This window comes from Crotalus tigris, unplaced genomic scaffold, assembly GCF_016545835.1.
Source record: "Crotalus tigris isolate CLP2741 ecotype Arizona unplaced genomic scaffold, ASM1654583v1 scf7180000018151.1857312, whole genome shotgun sequence".
Lineage (NCBI taxonomy): Eukaryota > Metazoa > Chordata > Lepidosauria > Squamata > Viperidae > Crotalus > Crotalus tigris.
In genome coordinates, this window is record NW_024096849.1 from 243,280 (window position 1) to 270,956 (window position 27,677).

General features: G+C 43.1%; 1 protein-coding gene across 2 annotated transcripts in view; it reads right to left on the reverse strand.

Annotated features, from left to right (window-relative positions):
• LOC120310211 (catenin alpha-2-like) overlaps positions 1 to 27,677 on the reverse strand; it is a 152,650-nt gene that overhangs the window by 115,580 nt on the left and 9,393 nt on the right. The window contains exon 1 of one of the 2 annotated variants that reach the window (XM_039348364.1): positions 11,588 to 11,725. The exons of the other annotated variant lie outside the window; for it this stretch is intronic. The gene's annotated coding sequence lies outside the window, so the exon portion shown is untranslated. Of the gene's footprint in view, positions 1 to 11,587; positions 11,726 to 27,677 lie in introns of those variants that run through there. 2 annotated transcript variants of the gene reach the window in all.

Below are 27,677 nucleotides of genomic sequence, written 5' to 3' on the forward strand. Positions count from 1 at the left end.
AATTCCAGTCCCAACTGCTCTCGTAAGCCGAGGACTACCTGTAAGTATAAATTCAAGAAATGTATACTATATAAAACTTGATAAAATTACATTAGTGAGTGCTTTTTTCCCCACATTCTAAAGACGATTTACTTTCCGAGGTAAGGCAGCGGTGGCGAACCTATTGCACGTGTGCCAGAGGCAGCACTCAGAGCCCTCTCTGTGGGCACGCGCGCCATGCCCCGGAGATGGCAACGGTCCCTCTTCAACCAGCTGCCTGCTAACTAGCTGAGGTCCCACGTGGCTGGATGCATCCTGGCATGGCTGGTTTCCCTCCTCCCCATCACATCCCTCCTGTCCTTGCATGCTCTCCTTTTCCTGGGAACGACCCACTGCATCACCTCCTCAGCTGTCGGCTGGCCATCCATCTCAAACAAGGCTTCTTTGAACTGCTGGTGGCAGGCTGTGACTGCTGATGGACAACGTCCGCCCCATGCGCTCACTAGCCTCTGTGTGCAGGGGCCAATGGTGTCAGGTAGCAGCTGCCCCTTGCCTTGCCCCACGGCAATGGCACCCACCGCCCTGCTGTGCCTCACCCCGCAGGACAAGCCTCCTGCCTACCGTCCCACCTACCAGAGACCCCTTGGATCTCCCCCAACCCTGCCCACCCCACACAGGCGTGCCTCCCCACGAGCAACACTGAGGTGACCATGCCCACCTTGGCCACACCCACCCAATCTGCCATGACCACCACAGCCACGCCCACCCAGTGGGCCACGCCCACCTGGCACCCGGCGATAAATAAGTGGGTTTTGGGTTGCAGTTTGGGCACTCGGTCTCTAAAAGGTTCACCATCACTGGTATAAGGTTAGAATTTTTTAAATTTTCCATACGTTTTTGTGGTCGTATGTCCTATTTTGGGCATATCCAAGTGAATATCTACCCTACTTTACGTGGTCGTGAAGAGACAACACAATCAGGCCACGTGTTTGCTAGCAAACGGAACATATTATAATAAAATATTTTCCATTTAAATCAGGGGGTCTTCAAACTTGGGGCTTTCATGACTTGTGGACTTCAACTCCCAGAATTCCTCAGCCATCAAAGGGCCAAGTTGGAAGACCCCCGATTTAAATAAATGTTCCGATTGTAAGGAGAGTTTTATCTTTTTTTTATATATACACTGAGCATATTTATTTCTGCGAGTATATTGCTCCAAGACGCTTTTAAAGAGCAACAATCTGTGAATGCCCAACTAATTGCCCATCTCGTGGCTGGATAATAGACAGTACAATATAATTAGATTCTCTGGACAGAAACTACAAAGGTCACAGTTTTCATCTTCTATGTGGCAACAGGACATTGTGATGTCTGTGCAACAATTATATTACTTTGGATAAAGTGAGTTGTTCCCTTTGTACATAAAGAAGCTGTTCGGCTCCAAGGAAATAAATATCTAGAATGGCTAGATACTCACTGTTTAACCAACGATTTACATCAGGTCCAATTAGTTGAAATGTTGTTCATATTCCTCTAAGGCAAGTTTCACGTTACTTTTCAAATCAAACACAGCTTTTGAGACACATTCTGTCACATTCTGTCACATTCCCACCACTGCTCCTTTTTAAAAACCTTTTAACCAAATAGCAGAAACATGCAGTTCAGCACTTCTCTCATATATTCCACAATGAATGGTTACAACCTAGAACTACGGAGAAACTTCCTGACAGTGAGAACAATTAGCCAGTGGAACAACCTGCCTCCAGAAGCGGTGAATGCTCCAACACTGGAAGTTTTTAAGAAGAGATTCGACAGCCATTTGTCCGAAATGCTATAGGGTTTCCTGCTTGAGTAGGGGTTGGACTAGATGACCTCCAAGGTCCCTTCCAACTTTATATTATTATTGTTGTTGTTGGTGTTATTATTATTATGGATCATCGCACAGTCAGCCAGATGTTCAGACTGGATTTGGCATTTTGTCTACCTATCGAGTCCTTACCCAGGACCTGGGATAGGCAGATGTGGATGTTTGATGGTATTACAGATCTCATCGCAGGATGGAAGCAGTTCCTAGTAAGGCTGCCTTTTGCAATTGACTAATAGCGAATTTGTCAATGCCAATTGTGTTCAAGTGGTGCTCCAGTTGTTTTGGGATTGCACCCAAAGAGCCTATTACTATTGGTACTACCCTTGCTTGCTTTTGCCACAGTCTTTCTATTTCTATTTGTAGGTTTTTGTATTTTGTTATCTTCTCCAGTTCTTTCTCGACTATTCTGCTATCTCCAGGCACTGCCACGTCCAGTATCCAGACTTTTTTGTCTTTCTTATCGACAATTGTTAAGTCTGGGGTGTAATGTTGCAGGTGCTTGTTTGTTTGAATTCTGAAGTCCCAGAGCAGTTTAATTTTATCATTTTCTATGACTTTCTCTATTTTATGATCCCTCCAGTTTTTTCTTACAGGCAAATGATATTTTTTGCAGATCTTCCAATGCACCATTGTTGCTACTTTGTCATGCCACTGCTTGTAGTCAGTCTGTGCAATCTTCTTGCAACAACTTACCAGGTGGTCCACTGTTTCTTCAGCTTCTTTGCATAGGTGGCATTTACTGTCTGTTGCTGTCTTCTCAATTTTGACTTTATATGCATTTGTCCTTAAAGCTTGGTCTTGTGCAGCCTGAATTAGTCCCTTGGTCTCTTTCTTCAATTATATTATTATTATTATTATTATTATTATTATTATTATTATTATTAACTGTACAGGAGAAAGCTATGTGGGATGAAATTAATATTTAAAAAAAAAACATTCAACTCAAGCAGGTTTCAATAGAGCAAGAGAAAATTACTGCCAGTTATTTCTGCCCTGGTCCCCTTTTGCACTTTCCTGACTCCTATCTTCCATAATGAAGTTTTTCTATGTCAATAACCTCTAATGCTTTGACATAGCCAAGATTGTAAGTAATCCTTAAATGGTCCTGCTGGAGCAACTCCCACTGAAGGTCTGCCTTTTTTTACCCCTTTTTGTTTGCTATAAACTAGTTTATAAGGGATGATTACATCACGAATTAAATCTTCCATTTGTTCCACGAAACAAGAATAGCAAGAAAATATCTATAAACAGCCCCCCCCCCCTCTCTCCTGCCAACTGTGCAAATTCAGTGATTGCCTCCACATGGCTAAATGAAAGCCAGCTTTATTTATTTATTTTCTCTGTCTCGCTTTTAACCTTCAGCTTCTAACTTCCAGCATCTGTTTTTCCATGGTTAGCATCCTAATTTCTCACTGCAGCGGTTGCATAATACGACACTCTCTCTCTCTCTCTCTCTCTCTCTCTCTCTCTCTCTCTCTCTCTCTCTCTCTCTCTCTCTCTTCTTTCTTCAAGTAATAGCAGATTGTAAATTATAACCACCGTCAAGGATGCCAACAAGATCGCAGGACGTTTTCCGAAGGCGAGTAAAAATACTCAAAAGTCAAGCAGAATTGCTTTTGTATGAAGAGCTCAATATCTTTATAAACAATTCTTGATTTCAAAAAAAAAAAAGTCAAGCAGAATTGCTTTTGTATGAAGAGATCAATATCTTTATAAACAATTCTTGATTTCAAAAAAAAAATTACGATAAGGATATTTTTGTAACTGGCTTAAAATGCTGGTAACAATAAAAGATGCTTGTGATAAAGGATGAAGTTGTGTTTGCCCTTTCCTGTATGCTCCACTGAAGCCTTGACATTTTAAAAGATGGAAGATCTCGAACACCACTCCCATCTATCAGTATCCCAAAGATGCTTTTTCACGAGGCAACTGGACTTTTTTGTTTTTGTTTTTTCTTTGAAGGCATTTTGCTTCTCATCCAAGAAGCTTCTTCAGCTCTGACTGGAGGGTGAGGAAGGGAAGGATTTATACTCCTTGCAGACGGCTGGTCATTTGCATCCTTTTAGAGAGTCGTTGAGGCCACTTGGAGATTTATCTGTGTCTTCAAGGTCAGCTGAGCAGTGGAAATGGGTGGGAAGCTTATCTCCAGTCTACAACGCCGTTCTTTCAACAGTCCCAAGAAAGCGCCACATCCATTTGCACCACTCAGCTGATCTGAGGAGACAGATAAATCTCCAAGTGGCCTCAACGACTCTCTAAAACAGTGGTTCTCAACCTTTTTAATGCCGCAACCCCAACCAGTCGTAAGTCGAGGACTACCCAACCAGTTGTAAGTCGAGGACTACCCAACTGGTTGTAAGTCGAGGACTTTCCTGCCCGGGAGCATTGCACATGCGTGGTGCCGCCCCCTGCGCTGGCCAAGGCGTAGCTGGCAAGGGGCAGTGACGGCACAGGCCGAACCACCAGCTGGGCCACCAGCTGGCCTAGCCCAAGGGAGGTAAGGCACCCACCGGGCCCCACGTGCGCCAGCAACCCTCCCTGCGCCCGCCAGCCTCCCACCTCCCACCCCTGGCCCTCTTTTACTTACATTTTTAGTAGTTGCTCAGCAGGGAGGGGTGGAAACTTCCAGACAGCTCGCCTTCACTGCAGACAACTTGCAGCACCGTTTGCAGAATGGGACTTTTGGCGGGCTCAGCAGGGCAGAGACAGCCTGGACAATTCCTATTGGCTTTTGAAAGCAAATAGAATTAGACTCTATTCAAGAGAGTCTATTCTATTGGCTTTCAAAAGCCAATAGAATAAAAGGGAGTAGTACAGCTACGGAAAAGGGGGGGGGGAATGGCGGACTGCGTTGTTTGGCGACCCCCGTGAAATGGTCATTCGACCCCAAATGGGGTCCTGACCCACAGGTTGAGAACCGCTGCTCTAAAAGAATGCAAATGACCGTCTGCGAGGAGTGTAAATCCTTCCATTCCCCACCCTCCAGTCAGAGCTGAAGAAGCTTCTTGGATGAGAAGCGAAACGTCTTCAAAAGAAACACAAGGTCCAGTTGCCTCCTGGAAAAAAGCACCTTTGGGATAACCATGACCTGGATGATTGAGAATCTCCATAGACATCCATCAGTATCCTCTTGTTAGAACTCGGCCACAGGCAGAAGCCGGTTCATAAAATAATAATTTTGGGGGGGGGGGAATCTGTGTCAATCGTGGCAGCTCCAAAATTCTCTCCAATGTCAACAATATTCCAGGAAGCTGGTTCTTTCCAGAAGCATTTGCCAAGTTTAATTAGGGTTTATCTAGCCTTGCAGACTTATACTTCAAGGGCGCTCTTTAAATTCCAAACATGAATATTACTAGAACCTTCAAAACCATTAACAGTTAAACTCACAATTGGGTGCCAAATATGGTAATTCTGTAAGTATGATCAGAATAATAACATCTGGTGGTATCATTGGAAATATGCGGAAAAGGCCCACAGTATTCCTTTTGGAACCTACAGCTAAACTGTTAGGGGGTAAAATTTTATTGCAAAAATAATTTTCCCCTGCTTAGGGTTTTCTTTTTTCTTCCCCAATTACTCTAATGCTATGTTTCCAGAGCATGTTCCAGAGAAGAAGGAGCAAAGAATGTCATGTCTATTTGCAAGGGATGTACAGGACTTACAAGAGTTGGCTTGGTGACTATTTGAAGTTACAAATCTAACTACAACTCTGTTATTTCAGCATTCAAAAGAAGCTGGGGGCACTCTGGCCCGAAAATGAGAATAAATTTTAAGATAACTGCGTGATATGAAATATGATGTTACTATTCACGTCCTACCCACTGCCTCCAATGACTGAATAAACTGCTATTCAAGATAAGGCAATTTTCATGGCGTTTTAATACCAGGTTAAGAAGCATCAGGGTAAAAAACGGCCTGGTTGAAATAATCTGTGACATTCTCTGACAGGAGCCTTTGGAACGAACCCCATAATTCACTGCCACCTCAACAAGCCACAAAACACAAATGCTGAAAGTGCACATTGCGCTGACTTCAAAATCGCAAAAAAAAAAGGTTATCGTCCAGAAGCGGTGAATGCTCCAACACTGGAAGTTTTTAAGAAGAAACTGGACTGCCATTTGTCCAAAATGGTATAGGCTTACCTGCCTGAGCAGGGGGTTGGACTAGATGACCTCCAAGGTCCCTTCCAATTTTACTGTTATTATTATTATCATCGATCATCGCACAGTCAGGCAGATGTTCAGACTGGATTTGGCATTTTGTCTACCTATCGAGTCCTTACCCAGGACCTGGGATAGGCAGATGTGGATGTTTGATGATATTACTAATCTCGTCGCAGGATGGAAGCAGTTCCTAGTAAGGCCGCCTTTTGCAATTGACTAACGGCGAATTTGTCAATGCCAATGGTGTTCAAGTGGTGCTCCAGTTGTTTTGGGATTGCACCCAAGGAGCCTATTACTATTGGTACTACCCTTGCTTGCTTTTGCCACAGTCTTTCTATTTCTATTTGTAGGTCTTTGTATTTTGTTATCTTCTCCAGTTCTTTCTCTTCTATTCTGCTATCTCCAGGCACTGCCACATCCACTATCCAGACTTTTTTGTCTTTCTTCTCGACAATTGTTAAGTCTGGGGTGTTATGTTGCAGGTGCTTGTCTGTTTGAATTCTGAAGTCCCAGAGCAGTTTAATTTTATCATTTTCTATGACTTTCTCTATTTTATGATCCCACCAGTTTTTGCTTACAGGCACATGATATATTTTGCAGATCTTCCAATGCACATTGTTGCTACTTTGTCGTGCCGCTGCTTGTATCAGTTTGTGCAATCTTTTTGCAGCAGCTTACCAGGTGGTCCACTGTTTCTTCAGCTTCTTTGCATAGGCAGCACTTATTGTCTGTTGCTGTCTTCTCAATTTTGACTTTATATGCATTTGTCCTTAAGGCTTGGTCTTGTGCAGCCAGAATTAGTCCCTCGGTCTCTTTCTTCAATTTTCCTGCTCTTAGCCATTGCCAGGTTTTATTATTATCTGCTTTCCCAGCTATTTTTTTATGTATTGGCCATGTAGTGCTTTGTCGTCGTCTTCTTCTTCTTCTTCTCTGTCGTATTATTATTATTATTATTATTATTATTATTATTATTATTTGCCGACGTATAAATGCTTCTGCTCTTCAAGGAGGCCCATCCACTCTACGGAAGCAGGCATATCTAAGCAGTAACTAAAAGATGTAGCTTTGAATGGTTGCTGTAAAAATGTTTGCAAATGTTGAAATGATTATCCAGATGAAGTTCTGCAGCTTCAGCTTAACCTGGGTTTCAGAAAACAACCCTAGGATTCCCATTCTAATGCCACTCTAGAAAGCTTTAAAGAGCCGGCTCTCCTCCCAGACTTGGATTAGGATGGCTGGAATCTCTGATGACATTTGTTTTATATATGTTAACTCAGGGGTCCCCAACCGCCGGTCCGTGGACCGGTACTGGGCCGCGTTATGCCAGCAAACAGTCCGCACGAACAAGCAAAGCCCCATCCGTAGGATGCAGGCAGCACACACAACCGTGCACCCTGTGGTCCGCAGAAAAAGCTCCATGGAACCGGTTCCTGGTGCCCAAAAGGTTGGGGACCTCTGTATTAACTGGATTTGCCATTTGTTTGGCGTTTTCTTATTTTTTTTATTGCCTTTTACTGTGAGCCACCCGTAGCAGTGTCATCATCATCATCATAATCATCATCATCATAATAAAAAAGAACAGACGAGAAAGAACTGGAGAAGATAACAAAATACAAAGACCTACAAATAGGAATAGAAAGACTGTGGCAAAGGCAAGCAAGGGTAGTACCAATAGTCATAGGCTCCTTGGGTGCAATCCCAAAACAACTGGAGCACCACTTGAACTTCATTGGCATTGACAAATTCGCTATTAGTCAATTGCAAAAGGCTGCCTTACTAGGAACTGCTTCCATCCTGCGACGATATCTGTAATACCATCAAACATCCACATCTGCCTATCCCAGGTCCTGGGTAAGGACTCGATAGGTAGACAAAATGCCAAATCCAGTCTGAACATCTGGCTGACTGTGCGATGATCCATAATAATAATAAAAAATAAAGTTGGAAGGGACCTTGGAGGTCATCTAGTCCAACCCCATGCTCAAGCAGGAAATCCTATACTAGTGGTGGCAAACCTATGGAAAGGGTGCTAGAGGCGGCACTCGGAGCCCTCTCTGTAGGCACATGTGCCGTTGCCCCAGCCTTGCCTCCCCTCGCGATCCCCTCACCAGCAACCCCCCCAGAGGAGAGTCGCTCCTGAGCGTGGCCCACACCTCATTGCGCACAGTTGATGCTGTGGGGCATGGGCAGAGGGCGTGGCCGCCATGGCACTGCTGGGCGATCTGCGGTGGGCTCTGGAGGCAGTGAGTGGCCGTGCGGGCAAGCAGGATGGGGGCGGAGTGTGGGCGGGGCAGGGGGTGGAGCAGGGGCGGGGCCAGTTTTGGGGCACTCGGTCTCTAAAAGGTTCGCCATCACTGCCCTATACCATTTCGGACAAATGGCTGTCCAGTCTCTTCTTAAAAACTTCCAGTGTTGGAGCATTCACCATTTCTGGAGGCAGGTTGTTCCACTGGTTAATTGTTCTCACTGTCAGGAAGTTTCTCCTTAGTTCTAGGTTGCTTCTCTCCTTGGTTAGTTTCCATCTATTGTTTCTTGTCCTGCCTTCAGGCACTTTGGAGAATAGCTTGACTCCCTCTTCTTTGGGGCAGCCCCTGAGATACTGGAAGACTGCTATCATGTTCCCCTTCGTCCTTCTCTTCATTAAACTAGACATACCCAATTCCAGCAACCGTTCCTTATATGTTTTAGCCTCCAGTCCTCTGATCATCTTTGTTGCTCTTCTCTGTACTCTTTCTAGAGTCTCAACATCTTTTTTACATTGTGATGACCAAAACTGGATTGTTGCAGGATTGTTGCAGTGTTGACAGTGTGGTCTTTCCCAGATTTGTAGAGAAGCTGACCTGACTGCTGAATATTGTCCCTTTTGTTTTCTGCTTTATCCTGGAACAAATGACACTGCCAGAAAAAAAATATGGAACTATCATGAGGCTATCATGATCCTGTCAGGAAGACAAAGGAGTTTGAAGCACAGGTACAGTTTTTTGTTCACATTTTCAGCCGAAGGTCATGGCTTGAGCAACAGAAGATTCTGAATGTCCCGGCTAAAATGCTGAATTCCTGGACCAGGGTCTACACTACACACAGGAAGGGCTTCTGTCAAGAAATGGGTTGCACCTCTTTGATAACATTTTATGAAGAACAATGGCAGGAATTGGGCATACCTAATCTAGTGAAAAGAAGGACCAGGGGTGACATGATAGCAGTCTTCCCATATTTGAGGGGTTGCCCCAAGGAAGAGGGGGGTCAACATATTCTCCAAAGCAGCTGAAGGCAGGACAGGAAACAACGGATGGAAACTAACCAAGGAGATGAGCAACCTAGAACTGAGGAGAAATTTCCTAACAGTGAGAACAATTAACCAGTGGAATAAATTGCCTTTGGAAATTGTGGGTATCACAAAAATTGGAGGCTTTTAAGAAGAGACTGGATAGCCATCTATCAGAAATAGTATGGGTCTCTTGCGAGAGCAGAGGGTTGGACTAGATGACTTCCAATATCCCTTCCAACTCTGTGACTGTTACCGTTACTATATTATAACAAACAAGGCACAAAACTCATTACGACTAACAAGAGACGGAGAGATGAAATAAATACAGAATATGAACAGGAAAGAAATTGAAGTGAAGTTTTACTCTTGAAACAAATTGCTAGCTACTTTCACCTGATGGAGGGTCGAGGCATAAAGGCGGATGGAACTTCTCAAATATGAGCACTTAGTGAAGTATTTTGAAGGACTCTACTGGTTCTTAAGTACGTAGCTATTTAGGACTCTGCATATAGATGTAGCAAAGAGAAAAGCTGAAATACAATTGACGGGTTGCAAAGAGCTTTGAAAGCCTCACAACACATTTCTCTAGGGATGCAGAAAATGTAAGAGTTTGTTGCCAGGGTGCTCTATTCCTCCCAAGACTACACAATTTCCTCTGAAATCCTTCAAAAGAGGCACTTCACATAATGCAAAAGCAGTGAAATCTGTGGGGCGGGAGTCAATCACTAGGAGACAGTGAGTTCTAGTTCTACCTCAGGCATAAAACCTGGCTGGGTGAATTTGGGCTAATCACCAGGAGATGGTGAGTTCCGGTCCCATCTTAGCCATGAAAGCCAATTGGGTGACTTTGGGCCAATCACTCTCTCTCTCTCTCTCTCAGCCCAATCTACAGGAGGAGGAAGCATATTTATGAAAAAAAAAGTGGGTTATCAATCAATATTTTAATTGCTTTGAGACATTTCTAATTCAAGGTTGTAGCGCAGACATGTCAAACACAATGCCCGGGGACCGGATGCGGCCCGCAAAGTGGTTTCATGTAGCCCGCGAAGCCATCCTGGAAACAGTGAGGGAACGGCCCCCGCTGCCTTGGCCCTGGCCCAGGCCAGCCGGGAGCCACTGTAGAATTTTGGGGCGGCCGTCTATGCTGAAATGCATTCAGTCTTAGCTCCACAAGGCTGCTTGAAAACAGCGAGGAACCAGCCCCTGCCATGTCGGCCTCGCCCCCTGGGTGCATGCTGGGAAGGGGTCACCCTTTGTGAGGAATGAACAAATGCACCATCGCCTGGAAGTGGCTAGCAAATGGCCCTCGCCTACTTCACATATTTGGCTTGATGGGCTCCGGGGGAGAGGTTTCAGCAGGCAGTGAGACTCCTCCAGTGGGCCATGCCTTGGCGCTTACCCCGGTCCCACCCCCTTCTGCCAGAGACCCTCAGATCTGTCCCACTCCTGCCCAGGCCCCCACAGGCACCCTTGACGTAAACGATGTAGAGCTGGCCACGCCCACCCAATAGGCCACACCCACTCCAGCCATGCCCACCCAGTAGGCCGCGCCCACCCTGGCCACACCTACCCGATCCCACGAGGACAACTGCAATGCTGATGCGGCCCTCAATGAAATTGAGTTTGCCACCCCTGTTGTAGAGAGATGAAGTTGATGAGAGCTGCTTGATTGGCCTTTTAAGTTTGCTGTTTGGTGTGTTTGTAGCTGTAACATCATTAATGTGTAAATATACATGTAGTTATTTCAGTTGGCAGCATCTGTTTCCATGTTGAAGCATATGTTTCTACTGTATGTGTAAGCAAGTTGGGTACCATACTGGTACCACTCTGGTGCCCGTTGACAACAGTCTTAAAGCATTTATAAAAGGAAATTCCATCACTTTAAACGATTTGCCAGAGTCTTTTATAAATGGTCCTTCCATTTTTCGCAAGTACTTTTCACAGATTTATATTTGAATCCATTAAAAAGACCAATTATAGCTAAGTGCGCACATTCTTAAAATATCCATTCATCTTTGCAGAGGCATATTACATTATTATCTCAACTGCTAATTACTAAAAATCAATTAACAGAGAAAACGGTGTTTTAACGCAGTAAATTTTCATTCCTTCTTTACATCCATTATGTAAACTACTTAGGATATTATATATTATATTATACAACAAATATCCACAAAAACAATTCTGAAATTTTCACTCCTGCACAATTCAATTAATATGCACCGTTCCAGTTCACGAGCAGGTCTGAAATGTAATCTAATTACTTGATGTAATGGAAGACACGCACATCATAAACAATATCAATCGTACCTTTTTGATATTAACTTGCATGTTGATTCCTGCTAATTTTATGTACTCATTATGATAATTTTTGGTTTCCTATATGTATAATTTGTAACCGTTTTTGTGGTTTTGTGGTTTTAATTATTGAGATGTTGCCTCATGGTCCAGAGTCTGTTGGATTGGGACAGGTGACTGTAGAAATGGAATAAATAAATAAATATTAGACACTGGCAGTCCTCAACCTACGTCAGCAATTGAGCCCAAAATTTCTGTTGCTAAATGAAACATCAGTTAAGTGAATTTTGCCCCATTTTAAGATGCTTCTTGCCACAGTTGTTAAATGAAATCACTGTAGTTGTTAAGTTATTAACATGGTGGCTAAGTGGTGATCACGTGACCCCGGGACACTGCAATTGTCATATGAGTCTATTGTCAAGTGTCTGAATTTTGATCACATGATCTTGGGCTGCTGCAATGGCCGTAAGTCTGAAAAGTGGTCATTAAGTCACTTTTTTCAGTGCCGTTGTAACTTAGAACGGTCACTAAATGAACTGTTGTAAATCGAGAACTATTTGCTTGGCAGTTATTTTATTGCTTTTTAATTAATAGCAAAAATACAAAAAGGAGCAAAACACAAAAAATAATACATCGTCAAACGGAAGAAAAAACATGAAAAGCCTTCTAACAGAAAAGTGAAAAAAAGATGACAAAGGAAACATAATATATATCATAAGTATAAAGTTGTAATTCTAGGCCTACTTGCCTATTCCACTTATTATTGAAGACGTATATATTTCTCATACTTACATTATGATATTTTAACTTACTGTATTCTCTACAAATAAGTCCCGTATTTGATTATACAAAGCTTACATCTATAACCAATTCACTCACTGGTGTCAAGTAGAATCAAATCTTCAATCCATTCAGCGAAAGGAAGCGTATATTTATCTTCCTTATGCTGAAATATCAGCCTATTCTCCATAATAAGGGCATGGACAATCCCAGATACTGTACTGAAATCTTCATACCTGCTATTAATGCTAATAACCCTTGGTGGGCCTCGGAAACAAAAAGAACCAAAAAAAGGAGAATTGGACCTAGTTAGTACTGGATGGAAAACCTTCAGGAAATCCCAGGGCTATAGACAAGACCACAAAGTTGTGAAAAGAGAAAAGCAATGGCAAACTACTTTCTTAGGGTTGCCAAGAAAAGCCAATGGATGTGGGCCTGAAGTCACCACAAGCCTAACTCAATTTAAAGGAATTCAATGGATATCTACATACGATTCCAAAGAGAAAAACAAAAAAAGGAAAAAAGAAACAAGAAGAAAAGACTTAAAACACTCCCCCAGCCTGCAATCAACACCCAAATAAGCAGAGATTAAAACGAAGATTAATGCTAGACCAGCAATCAAGCAGTAAATCAGGAGTCTTCAAACTTGGCCACTTTAAGACTTGTGGACTTCAACTCCCAGAATTCCTCAGCCAGCCCTGGCTGGCTGAGGAATTCTGGGAGTTGAAGTCCACAAGTCTTAAAGTGGCCAAGTTTGAAGACCCCTGCAGTAAACAATATCCCGATCAAGAAACCCAACATTAAACAACAACCAAATCAAGAACTACCAAGAAGAAAACACTTCCAACCAATACTGACATGGCAAGCCACTAATATAAACAGAGAGAAAACCCCACTCCCTTCTAGCACTGATAATGTTACCTAGCTGGGTCAAAAAAAGGTCTGCAAGAAAACCACCAAGCTCAAACAGCAGCAAGGGTCTCACAGTTCAACCCTGTGCTACAAAGATGCCGATGATTCAAAGGAGGCTTTATTTTACAGAAATGAGAGTGGGGAAGAAACCTCACATCAGAATACGGGACCGCTGAAAAGAGAATCATCTCATTTCAAGTATGAGATCAGCCGCCTTCTGAAGCTTTCAAATCAACTGACCAGATTGCTCCCTCAAAGGAAGATTCATGGGGATGTTAGGCGGGTTAGCATAGCCAAGTCTTGGATTGTATCTAGCTCTGGTAGCAGGAATATAACAAAAGAACAGATGTGGCCTTTCCAAAATGATGAATGCCCGACAGACAAGACATTGACAATTTTAATTAGACTGCCAAAGAGTTATATGAAAACACTGGAGAGAAGGAGAGGGAGAGAGGGAGAGGGAGGGAGGGAGAAAGAGAGAGAATCAGAGAGAGAGAGATGGAGGGAGGGAGAGAGAGGTGGCGGGAGGGAGGGATAGAGAGAGAGATGGAGGGGGAGAGAAAGATGGAGGGGGAGAGAGAGAGAGGGAGGGAGGGAGAGAGGGAGGGAGGGATAGAAATGGAAGGAGGGAGATGGAGAGGGAGAGAGGGAGGGAGAGAGATGGAGGGAGATGGAAGGAGAGGCAGAGAGAGATGGAGAGGCAGAGAGAGGGAGAGAGAGAGATGGAGGGAGGGAGAGAGATGGAAGGAGGGAGATGGAGAGGGAGAGATGGAGGGAGAGAGATGGAGGGAGGGAGAAGGAGGGAGAGAGAGAGAGATGGAGAGACAGAGAGAGGGAGAGAGGGAGATGGAAGGAGAGAGACAGAGAGAGATGGAGAGACAGAGAGAGGGAGAGAGAGAGATGGAGGGAGTGAGGGAGGGAAGGAGGGAGATGGAGGAAGGGAGGGGGGAGAGAGAAAATCAGTCAGTCAGTTCAGGAGATGCACATTTATTGCGGGGAAGAGCTCTGATTCCACACATGCTCTAAAATTCTACAGCAAGGGCGTCATAATATTGGTTTGAATAGTCACTCTTCTTTTATTTTCAGCATGTCAATCTTTTTTCAACAATGGCAGTTAGTGAAAATTCAGCAAGGCTTTTTGAACCGCAGCTGAATGACACAATTCCCACAAGAAGCTAAACTATTACTGTCGATGGCTATCTTTTTGTAAGGCCTAAGTATACCGTGGGTTTGTTTCATCTTTTTTCTTTTTTTGGTCTCTTTATGTTTACTTCTCTCCTGAACCTTTTCTCATCTCTCCGTTTGCTTCTCTTCGGAAGAGATTACCTGCAGCTAGCCTTGTGCAATTCTCAAGGTACACATCTAATGCTGCAGATAAGAAGGAAGTCTTCTGGCATCCTGACCCTTTTTGTTCTGTGCACGTCCTCTGCAAACCCCAGTAAACATTATGACACCACCAGCTGTGAGCAGAATAAATAATCACTCCTCTGATAAAGGACTCCTTTATTGACCATTTTACGCCCTTGTTTAAAGTCATATTGATTTTACGTGCACCTATTCTAATCCAGTTTCTTCCAAAACAGGTATCTCCAAGCCTACGGATACCACGGAGCCCCCTCCTCCCGGAAGATAACAAGGAAAACAGGTTGTGAAGAGGATGTGTGATGTCCCAAATAATCCTGCTCAACCAAGGCTTCTGTGCCATGTCCTGGGTGGAAGGGAGGGAACTGCCAATGATCTTTTCTGCCGTCCTCACCACTCTCTACACCGCCTTCCTATCTGATGGATGGGAGGGAGGGAACTGCCAATGATCTTTTCTGCCATCCTCACCACTCTCTGCACCGCCTTCCTGTCTGAAGCAGGGATGCTTCCAAACCAGACTCTGATGCTATATGACTCAGTACTTAATACTTAGCTACAGATACATATACAGCACTTTATATCCAAAGGCTATTTTAAATATCCATTTCAACTGCCAGCTGCCTTATAGTAGCATATATAATGTACAGCAAAAAAAAAAAAAAAAAAGGACACCCAAAATATAATATGTGATATAATTTACATGCAACTTTGTGGTAGTAACCATAATGATAGAGTGGCCTGGAATTGTTGATTAGGGGACTGGAGGCTAAAACATATAAGGAACGGTTGCTAGAATTGGGTATGTCTAGTTTAACGAAGAAAAGGACGAGGGGGGACAGGATAGCAGTATTCCAATATCTCAGGGGCTGCCATAAAGAAGAGGGAATCAAGCTATTTTCCAAAGCACCTGAGGGCAGGACAAGAAGCAACGGGTGGAAACTAATCAAGGAGAGAAGCAACCTAGAACTACGGAGAAACTTCCTGACAGTGAGAACAATTAATCAGTGGAACAACCTGCCTCCCGAAGCAGTAAATGCTCCAACACTGGAAGTTTTTAAGAAGAGACTGGACAGCCATTTGTCCGAAATGGTGTAGGGTTTCCTGCCTGAGCAGGGGGTTGGACTAGATGACCTCCAAGGTCCCTTCCATCATCATTATGATGATGATGATGATGATGATGATGATGATGATGATGATGATGTACGGCAAGTAACCATAAAATGTTCACCCATCTAATTTTCAAACTGAGAAGAGAGACACTGATCAATTTAAGTCAAGAGTTCTCAACTAATGGGTTGCATCTCCTGGAAAAAAGCGGAAGTGTAGAGGTACAATCAACTTTGTGTAGGTAAGGCAATGGGAACACTGCCAACAACCCTTGGCTTTATCGCTGCAGGGAGAGAAGCCCAGAATAAATTTATGAGATGGCTAAACTTGCAAATCTAGCCATCATCTGCCAAAACCACCCACCAATCACAGTAGCAAATGGGACCGATTCCTTCTGACAGATGACTTCTATGTGGTGCATAGTAATATATCTGTGGTCTTTGGGGAATATGTGGAAGCACAGGAAAGAGTTTTCCATAATTTTATCCATTACTTTAAGTGCTCAGCCTTTCAGAACGGAAGAGGTTTTTCCTGGGTGGCAAATGAAAAGAAGATCAACTAACCGCAAGGTCAAGAAAGTAGTTATCTTGTGAATGTACAGTATATTTATTTCTTGCTCCACGCTAAATCCGAAATAATTAGAATTAAGATAAGATAAGATAAGATTAGATTAGATTATCTTTATTGTCATTTTTATACTGTGGGCACAATGGGACACATCAAAAATGAAATTTAGTTGCCCGCTCTCAAAGTAAAACACATACATGACACACACCTAAACATACTACGAACAACATATGTATAGACCCACATCTCTACATATACGTAGCAAATAAATATTAAACATTGTCCATCTTGAATATATAACGGAAGGAGGAAGCTTGAGAGTTCGCAAGGTTAATGCTTTACGGAATGAAACTCTGGCTGAATCTGGATGTTCTGCTATGGATACCACGAAGTCTCCTCCCAGAAGGTAACAAGGAAAACAGGTTGTGAAGAGGATGTGTAGTGTCCCAGATAATTTTACAGACCCTGCCCAAGCAGCGCTTCTGTGCTATGTCCTGGATGGGAGGCAGGGAACTGCCAATGATCTTTTCGGCCATTCTCACCACTCTCTGTACCACCTTCCTGTCTGAAGCAGTGATGCCTCCAAACCAGACTGTGATGCCGTATGACAGGATGCTCTCGATCGTCCCTCTGTAGAAAGTGGTCAGGACAGGGGAAGGAAGACGTGCTTTTCTCATGCGGCGCAGAAAATGCAGGCGCTGCTGTGCCGACTTCACCAGTGTCTCGCTGTTGAGCAACCAAGCCAGCCTACTTGTTAGCTGCACACCCAGGAATTTGATGCTGGTAACCCTCTCCACAGGTGAATCATTAATGCACACAGAAGTGTGGCTGTGCCTGCCTTTTCTGAAATCAACAATGATCTCTTTAGACACGACAGAGGGTCAAATTCACACTTATCCTTTTAGGAGATCAGAGTACCAGAAAGTTTGAAAACCTCTGAGCTAAACTGACCAGTTCAAGCTATTCAAGGTACGACTGAAACACTGTAAAACAAAAGCCAGTAGAAAAAGAGAGTTCCAGACATCACATACTGTCAAGTGTTTGTTCCAGATAGAAAACAGTGAATCATTTTTGTCTCAGTATTGTGAATCAGTCATAATTAAAGATGCTAAGAGATACAGTGGGCAATGTGCATGAAACCTCGATTTCTATCAAGCATTTCCTTTCGGTTTTCAGGCAAAAACCTTGCTAAATTGCAACAAAGATTTCTTTCCACTCAGCTTTTCAAGAAAGACGTATTGTTCTGGTATTGCGTGTCAAAGATAAGTAATAAAATTCCATTTACCGTAGCTTGAACATTTGTGCACTATTTTCTCTCCCCAAATCCACATGCCACCAAGCTCAATAATATTCCGTGGCCTGGGGGTTTAAGGACCCCTGTCCTAGAGGATAAAGTGCTGATGGCACTTTGAGTCTCATGGAACAGATACAAACACAGTGAGGTGGTCAGTGCTGTTTGTATCAGCCGCATCGGACACAAGATAAGTTGAGACTGAAATTTCCACAATTCTCAGCCAGTATTCCTTACGAAATGTCAGACTTTGGAATATTCTGCCGATTTATCCATAGAGTGCAGGGGTAGAGGTGGAGAAAATGACAACAACAACAATAATAATAAAGTTGGAAGGGACCTTGGAGGTCATCTAGTCCAACCCCCTGCTCAGGCAGGAAAGCCTACACCATTTCGGATAAAGGGCTGTCCAGTCTTTTCTTAAAAACTTCCAGTGTTGGCGCATACACCGCTTCTGGAGGCAGGTTGTTCCATTGGTTAATTGTTCTAACTCTTAGGAAGTTTCTCCTTAGTTCTAGGTTGCTTCTCTCTTTGGTTAGTTTCCACCCGTTGCTTCTTGTCCTGCCTTCAGGTGCTTTGGAGAATAGCTTGACTCCCTCTTCTTTGTGGCAGCCCCTGAGATACTGGAACACTGCTATCATGTCCCCCCTTGTCCTTCTCTTCGTTAAACTAGACATCCCCAATTCCAGCAGCCGTTCCTTATATGTTTTAGCTTCCAGTCCCCTGATCATCTTTGTTGCTCTTCTCTGCACTCTTTCTAGAGTCTCAACATCTTTTTTACATCGTGGTGACCAAAACTGGATGCAGTATTAATTAACTAGGAAGGATTAAATGTTTGAAGGCATCAGCTTTAGGTAATCCTCAACATTCGTTTAGTGCCTGTTCGAAGTTACAACGGGACAGAATGACTTAGGACATTCTGGCTGTGGAATTCTGGGAGTTGAAGTCCACGTGCCTTAAAATTGTCAAGGTTGAAAAACACTGACTTAGGACGATTTTTCACATTTATGACCACTGCAGCATCCCCATGGTCATGTGACCAAAATTCAAACGCTTGGCAACTGACTTGTATTTATAACGGCTGCAGTGTCCTGGGATCACATGATGTCCTTTTGTGCCCTTCTGACAAGCAAAGTCAATGGAGGAGTCAGATTTATTGAATAACCCTGTTGCGAACTTAACAATTATGGTGATTCACTTAACAAATCTGGCAGGAGAGGTCCTAAAAAAAGGGGGGGGATTCATAATATTCTGAATCCCTTTTACTCATCCTGTCTGTCCCCTGTTGACAGCAGCAGCTGTCACTTCGTGTCTCTTTCTTTCCTTTTTACTTGAGCATACAGATGGAGCAAATCTGCAGTCAATCACATCCTCAAATCCTCATTCCCCAGGGCACCCCATGGATTCAAATGGATTTTCCTTCCCCAAATAATTTAGAGTAGGTGAACTACGCTAAGGTCAATTTTTTTTTTATGTGCTTTCTTCTAATGCTTGCTAAATAGGGAAGCACAAAGTCCGTGCCATTTCTGTCCCCCATCCCACTCCCAGAGTAATGAGCCAGGGCTTTGGAACCTTGCCATTTATCTCACAGATCCTATCTCAACAACTTAATAATAATAATAATAATCTACGATCTCCTGAGCTATGAAATGTATAGACACTGACATAATGGAGATGGTCCTTAATGAAAAAACATATATGCAATCTTGGAACTCCGGCTAATAACTAAATTATAACCGCCATCATCTCTTATTCTTGGCCAAGCTTCCTAGGGCTGCTGGGAGTTGTTGTTTATTAATTAATTTATTACAATTATTGTTAGCCTGCCTACTCAAACATCCCAGGTGGCTTACTATAGTTTCATTAAAAACATCCATTAAGTCATTGTAAATTGGCTTCTGCCTTCTACTCTAAAAACTCATTCTTCAAAAGGCCAGAAGAGGATTTTTTTAAATCTCTTTCCTAAAGCAGCAGACCATAACTTTTTGAGTCCAGCAGCGGTGGTGGTGGTGGTGGGGAAGATGGTTGCACACCCGGAAACCCCACACATGTGCAAATAAATCTTCATGGGCTCACCCGCCACTTGCACGCCCGGTTCCCAATGGGCTGCAGACCGGTAGTGGTCCATGGCCCAGAGGTTGGGGACCCCTGTCCTAGAGAATAAAGTGGTGAAGGGCAAATTGACCACTGGGGGCAAGCTGTTCCAGAAGACGGGGTTGACGCCACGAATGCTATTCTCCACTTCCCCATTCCGCTGATCTCTCTAAAGATGGGTTCCCACCGTATCTCCTCCTAGCCAGTTTGTGTAGGAATGGCAGATTCTGCCTGCCGAAGATCCCAAAAGCAACAAGCACACTTAAGGCACAAATAGATGCAGAAGTCAACTGGCAACACTATAGGTCAGGGGTTCTCAACCTTGGCAACTTTAAGACTTGTGGACTTCAACTCCCAGAATTCCTCAGCCAGCTGAGGAATTCTGGGAGTTGAAGTCCACAAGTCTTAAAGTTGCCAAGGTTGAGAACCCCTGCTATAAGTGCTATTCTGTTAACCGAGCACCAGAACATTCTACTACTGGAGGTGAGAACTGCTCCCACCCCTTCCGGAAGGGCATTAAAACTTCATTTTGCCAGTTGACCTTTGAGACCCCGAGGGAGCCCTCACCGCTGGAAGTAGTTGTTGGGATAAGAAGACCTCATCTCCCTAACATCCATCTCATGGTCGTGGTTTCTTGTGTAGTTTTAAATTTTTAATCTGCATAGTTTTAAATTTTTATCTACTTTTCTATCTTACCTTTGATTAACTTTGTCTATTTATCTGTAAGTTGCCCAGAGGCCACTTTACAGGGGAGATGGGCACCATAAAAATTTAATCTATCAATCTCTCTCTGTGTGTGTGTGTGTGTGTGTGAGAGAGAGAGAGGGGGGGGAAGGAGGGGGAGAGAGAGAGAGAGAGAATGAGAGCTTATGTAGTGGCAATGCAGAAGATCACTGTTATTCTGAGGAACTTAACGATATATTTTGATTTCTCCTTCATATTTTGAAAAGTCTAGACCAGGGGTCCGCAACCTGTGGGCTGCGGCCCACTACCGGGACCCGGCCTCTTGGCCACTGGGCCACGTGAAGGGGTGGCCAGTGCACGGGCACATGCTGCCCCATTTGCAGCACTCCCGCCCATGCAGCCCCCTTTGCATGTGCGCACGCACTCGCGAGCGGCTGTTTGCATGTGCGCATGCGCTCACACACAGCCCATTTGCGCGCGCACGCATGGGGCTCCTTTTTGCGCCCGTGGCCCATTTGCACGCACACACATAGCGGTGCCTGCTTCCCTTTCCAGGCTGCCAAATCAAAAAGGTTGGAGACCTCTGGTCTAGACTTTTAGAGCTCATTCTGAACTCGCCGGCTTAGTATTTTTCATTCTCGTTGATTGAATAAAGATGGGGGTGAATCTTCATGGAGATTCAAGGCTTTTCCCACTGTGAAAGTCACAGACTTTCGATTCCCAGCCCAGGCCAGCAATTCAAGATCTGGTCTTGCAGCCTCCTGACTATGGCAGGGCCATGAGGTCTTGGTGCCAATAATTAAAAAAAAACATTGAGGCTGTTGGTTGGGAGCTTCAGCACAGAACCTAGCACTAGATACAGTGAAAACTGGCCACCCATGGGGTAATCTCTGTTGTCATTATTAAGGAGCGTCTGGCAGCTTGTAAGAGATTTGGTGTTATCTTGCGCGGTATGTATGCTTTTTATGTTCGGCTTTCGAGTCTGTTTGCTTGAGCTAATAATAAAACTTAAAATCCCTTCATTTACTGGTGTGTTCACTGACTCTGGGTCTAAAAGGACCAATTGCCTGGCCATCTGATCGCTGGTGAATGTGTGCATGCACTCGTTATATAGTTATGCGCATATTTTCATCTACAAGTCTATAAAATCTATCAAAACTTTTCAGAGGACAACGAAAAGCTGGACCTAAATCATAGATTTCAACTGACTGAATGAACCACTGCATGTTTTATCAGATGGGCTCAGAAATAATCCCCTCCTCGCTACATTTAAAAAAAATGTTCTTTCAGAAAACCACTCACTTTACAAGTAGTGGCCAAAATTGTGGAAACCTTTTGGGAAAAGTATATTTTTGAGGTTTGATGGCTAATAACAACACTTTTTTTGGAGTATACCATAAAATTATATATCAATGGAAAGATAATTTAATCAAGAATGTAATGCAACAAAGTTTGTTCAATTATCTGTACTATATTCTACGAAAAGTTGTAGCCAAATAACCAGAAAAAGGAAGCACAACTTGCTTAGGTTGATATCAGGTAGATTTCCTTCATCTGATTGTAGCCAATGAGCATGAGTGTTTAGAGAGCCAATCGGGTGTCATCTTGTTTTGGCAATGAGCCAAACAGATCACAGTAGGATTCAGTTATTGATATCCTGTATTGAAGCTGAGAGGAGGACATTTGTCAGTGTGTTATTATGTGATTGCCATCAAGTTGATTGGGGGGTTTTGTATTCTTTCATTTAGTGAGCTTGCAAAACGTCATAAAATTAAAGCGATGGTGCAAAGAGCTGACTGGTCGCCCAGAAAACGATGTAAAATTGTATTATTAAGTGAACAAGGCTACAGTTTAAAGAAATGAGAAGAAAAATGGGTGGAAACTGAACCAAAGGTGGCATTTCTACTGTACACTTTTCCCAAAAGGTTTCCACCATTTTGGCCACTACTGTATTTCTTCAAGAGATAACAGCCTTTAAATCTGTTCAGGAAGAAGGAACCAAGCAAAACAATGGGTCTATTCTAAGTGCGAAATCATAGTTCTTGGGTGAACAGTCATCAGAATTAATAGGTATAAGATGCACTGCCACGGAGACAGCTTATGCTCCAAAATTCAGGACACTTCACAGAACATTCCTCCTTTCATTCATATGGAAATAGGATCCTACTGGAAGAGAAACCAAAATCTACCTAAACTGAACCTAGATCAGGGGTAGGCAACCTTGGCTCTTTTATGACTCGTGGACTTCAACTCCCAGAATTCCTGAGCCAGCTCAGAATTCTGGGAGTTGAAGTCCACGAGTCATAAAAGAGCCAAGGTTGCCTACCCCTGACCTAGATTAAGCAACCCAGAGACCACAAAACTGAAGGATAGTCAAGTGAAAGAGTCTGTGTTTTTACGGCACTTAAAACACCAAAAAGCCTTTTTGCCTACTGCATGCTATCTCTGCTCCATCCCAATGGGATGCCAGGTGTTGGGAATACTACACTGTCATATAGTTTTAAGTGTTAAATTTATAAGCGGCCCATCTTCTAAGCATCCAAGAATTGTGTAGTCGTTCTCCTCTCAAAGGTAATAGATATCCTCTCCTCAAAAGACTTTTCCCGTCCCCAGGGATCAAGGAATTTTGAGGAGTGTCATTCACTTCCCCTTAAGACCATGGTGGCGAACCTGTGGCACGTGTGCCACAGGTGGCACGCAGAGCCCTCTCTGTGGGCACACGTGCCATCGCCCCAGTGCTAGGCCTTCAGCTGGGTTTTATAAAACCTTTTCGCTTTAGGCCTCTGCCGCCGTGTGCACAAAAAAAATAGGTTCAATCAATCAATTTCAACTTCTCGCGGGAAAAAAAATAGATCTCACGAAGTTGGAATTGATTGATTGAACTTTTTAGTCTCACCCAGTCTGCCGTTACCACCGCAGCCATGCCCACCCAATGGGCCACACCCACCCAATGGGCCATGCCCACCCGGCACCCGACAATACATAAGAGGGTTTTGGGTTGCAGTTTGGGCACTCGGTCTCGAAAAGGTTCGCCATCACTGCCTTAAGACATACATGGAGTCCTTTAATTACAGCGGCTAGGTTGTTAGTAGGGCAATGTTGGAAGAAGGAATCTTTGCCTACTTTGCAAGAATGGTTTCTTAAAGTTTCTTACTTAGCGGAGATGGCAAAGATTTCGGCTTTCTTGAAAGATCAGTCGCAAGAGAAATACCTTTTGGTTTGGAAAAGATGGATAAATTTTATACAATACAAGTATGATATAAAAAAATATTATTTAGCTTTTGAGTAATTTATATTTAAAGTTTAAGATATTTTTTAGATATTCTTTTCTTTTTTTAATTTTCTTTTTTTTTCTTTTTCTTGTTTCTTTTTTTTTTTTCTCTTTCTGCTTTTTAAATATTGGTGTTAAAGTGTTTTATAATTTGTTTAATTATTGTAACCAAATTTGTATACGGTTTATTTGTGTTTAAAATTTTTTCTTTTAAATCTTAATTAAGCCTGTATTCAGCTCTGGGAAGGTTGGGGGAGGGTTGGGGTGGGTTGGTAGGGTTTGGGGAAGGGAACTTTTTTGTAAAATTTTAAAAAATTTTCAATTAAAAAAAAAAGACATACATGGAGTCCTTGACCTACAGTAATTTAATGACTGTTTGGAGTTACGACAGCATTGAAAACAGTGACGTACGGCCATTTTGTCACACTTATGACTGTTGCATCGGCCTCATAGTCATGTGATCAAAATTTTAGACACCTATTTATCTACATTTCCGTGCTTTCGAACTGCCAGTTGGGCGGGAGCTGAGGCGAGAACGGGCGGTCGCCCCAGCCTGCGGTGCTCAGGTCTCAAATCCAGGCTGTCAGCTTTCCGATTGACAAGTTCAGCTTCTTAATCGCTGAGCTATCATGCCCAACATTATGTGACATAATAGATTTCTAAATTCTATGTCCCTGAGTGTTTGCATGGGCCTGCCTGGGCCTCCTGGCAACAGTCTCAACTAGTCCCCGCAGTTGTGTTGGCAACATTTTTCAAAAGCGGTTTGTCCCTGCCTAAAGTGAGAGAGTAACTGGAAGTCAGCCAGTTGGCTTCGTGCCTAGGTGGGAACCAATAACTCACAGTCTCCAGTTTCTACCTTGACATCGTTACACCAAGCAGACTCTTTCTGAGCATTTGTAACTCTGCAAAGCAATTTTTTTCCAAAACAGAGAACTATTTTACAGAAAAAAAAATATATACAGGAATACTTTTGGAAGATGGCTTCGTAGTGCTACAAAATTCTATAGACTAGACAGGGGTAGGCAACCTCGGCTCTTTTATGCTATGCTGGCTCAGGAATTCTGGGAGTTGAAGTCCATGAGTCATAAAAGAGCCGAGGTTGCCTACCCCTGGATCACAGAATAGAACGAAACACAAATCAAGACAAAGAAATGACGAAGAAAAAATGAGAGAGACTGTGATGAAGTTAATGAAGAGAAGGATGAGGGGGGACATGATAGCAGTGTTCCACTATCTCAGGGGCTGCCCCAAAGAAGAGGGAGTCAAGCTATTCTCCAAAGCGCCTGAAGGCAGGACAAGAAGCAACGGATGGAAACTCATCAAGGAGAGAAGCAACCTGGAACTAAGGAGAAACAGTTAGAACAATTAACCAGTGGAACAATCTGCCTCCAGAAGTGGTGAATGCTCCAACACTGGAAGTTTTTAAGAAGAGACTGGACAGCCATTTGTCCAAAATGGTATAGGGTTTCCTGCCTGAGCAGGGGGTTGGACTAGATGACCTCCAAGGTCCCTTCCAACTTCATTATTATTATGGATCATCACACAGTCAGCCAGATGTTCAGACTGGATTTGGCATTTTGTCTACCTATCGAGTCCTTACCCAGAACCTGGGATAGGCAGATATGGATGTTCGATGGTATTACAGGTATCGTCGCAGGATGGAAGCAGTTCCTAGTAAGGCTGCCTTTTGCAATTGACTAATAGCGAATTTGTCAATGCCAATGGTGCTCCAGTTGTTTTGGGATTTCACCCAAGGAGCCTATGACTATTGGTACTACCCTTGCTTGCTTTTGCCACAGTCTTTCTATTTCTATTTGTAGGTCTTTGTATTTTGTTATCTTCTCCTATTATTATTATTCTCAATCATCGCACAGTCAGCCAGATGTTCAGACTGGATTTGGCATTTTGTCTACCTATCGAGTCCTTACCCAGGACCTGGGATAGCAGATGTGGATGTTTGATGGTATTACAGATATCGTCGCAGGATGGAAGCAGTTCCTAGTAAGGCCGCCTTTTGCAATTGACTAATAGCAAATTTGTCAATGCCAATGGTGTTCAATTGGTGCTCCAGTTGTTTTGGGATTGCGCCCAAGGAGCCTATGACTATTGGTACTACCCTTGCTTGCTTTTGCCACAGTCTTTCTATTTCTATTTGTAGGTCTTTGTATTTTGTTATCTTCTCCAGTTCTTTCTCTTCTATTCTGCTGTCTCCCGGCACTGCCACGTCCACTATCCAGACTTTTTTGTCTTTCTTATCGACAATTGTTAAGTCTGGGGTGTTATGTTGCAGGTGCTTGTCTGTTTGAATTCTGAAGTCCCAGAGCAGTTTAATTTATCATTTTCTATGACTTTCTCTATTTTATGATCCCACCAGTTTTTGCTTACAGGCAAATGATATTTTTTGCAGATCTTCCAATGCACCATTGTTGCTACTTTGTCATGCCGCTGCTTGTAATCAGTTTGTGCAATCTTCTTGCAACAGCTTACCAAGTGGTCCACTTTTTCTTCAGCTTCTTTGCATAGGCGGCACTTACTGTCTGTTGCTGTCTTCTCAATTTTGACTTTGTATGCATTTGTCCTTAAGGCTTGGTCTTGTGCAGCCAGAATTAGTCCCTCGGTCTCTTTCTTCAAGTTTCCTGCTCTTAGCCATTGCCAGGTTTTATTATTATCTGCTTTCCCAGCTATTTTTTTAATGTATTGGCCATGTAGTGCTTTGTCTTCCCATGCCTCTATTCTGTTCTTCATTTGGTCTTTCTTGTAGGCCAGTTTGGTCTCTCCAGTAGTTAGTAATCCTTCCTGATATACTAATTTCAGTGCATCTTCATCATTGTTCTTCAGATATTCTTCCAAAGACATTTTTTCTTCTTCAACCATCTGATGTACTTTTAGCATTCCACGCCCACCTATTTGCCTTGGTAGATAAAGTCTATCAATGTCACTGCGTGGATGAAGGGCGTGATTCATTGTCATTATTTTTCTGGTCTGCCTATCCATTGCTTTTAGTTCTGCTTGAGTCCAGTCCACTATTCCAGCTGTGTATTTGTAGGTCTTTGTATTTTGTTATCTTCTCCTATTATTATTATTATTATTATTATTATTATTATTATTATTATTATTATTATTTTGTACCAAAGACAAGTGTGCAATCTCTATAAAATGGACTCACACTGTGCAAAACTATGATTTCCCTGACCATTATTCTCATATTTGGCTGAGACAATACACTCTACTAGGCCCAAGGAAACCCAAAGCGTAGATAGACCTGGTTTTTGGCTAGTCCACTCCTTTCAAGAATGGACTAATATTCCTCTTCTAATTTCCCATTTTTTTCCCCGTGAATCGGTAGTTCAATTGGAATTGTATTACATCTAGAGACAAGGGAGAACAAGTGGAAATATTACACAAGCATTACAACACAAAAGGAAAGAACTTTACAATCTACTTGAAGAGGACACTTCAACATGCTTCTCCAGAATTCGCACATCGAATCCTTCTGAAACCTAGCTTCAGAGCTGCTACGATATACAGGCAGTCCTCGACTTATAACCATTCATTTAGTGACCGTTCAAAATTACAGCAGCCCTGAAAAAGTGACTTACAACCATTTTTCATACTGATGACCACTGCAGCATCCCTGCGGTCACATGATCACAATTCAGAGGCTTGGCAACTGGCATGTACTGATGACTGTTGCGGTGTCCCGGGCTTGCAAGATGCCCTTTTGTGACCTTCTGACAAGCAAAGTCAATGGGGAAGCCCGATTCACTTCACAACCGTGTTACTAATTTAACAGCTGCAGCGATTCACTTAACAAACGTGGCAAGAAAGGTCGTAAAATGGTGCCAAAACCTCTCGCTTAGCAACAGAAGTGTTGGGCTCGACTGTGGTTGTAAGTCGAGGACTAATTGCGTACAAAGCTAGGAAGATTTTTGTAACTGTTCGATGTGCATCTTAACAGTAAACTGATATGGTTGGTTAATCTGGGTAGTTTTATTCTTTCTCCTATGGACTGAAAACATACGTCAGACAGATTT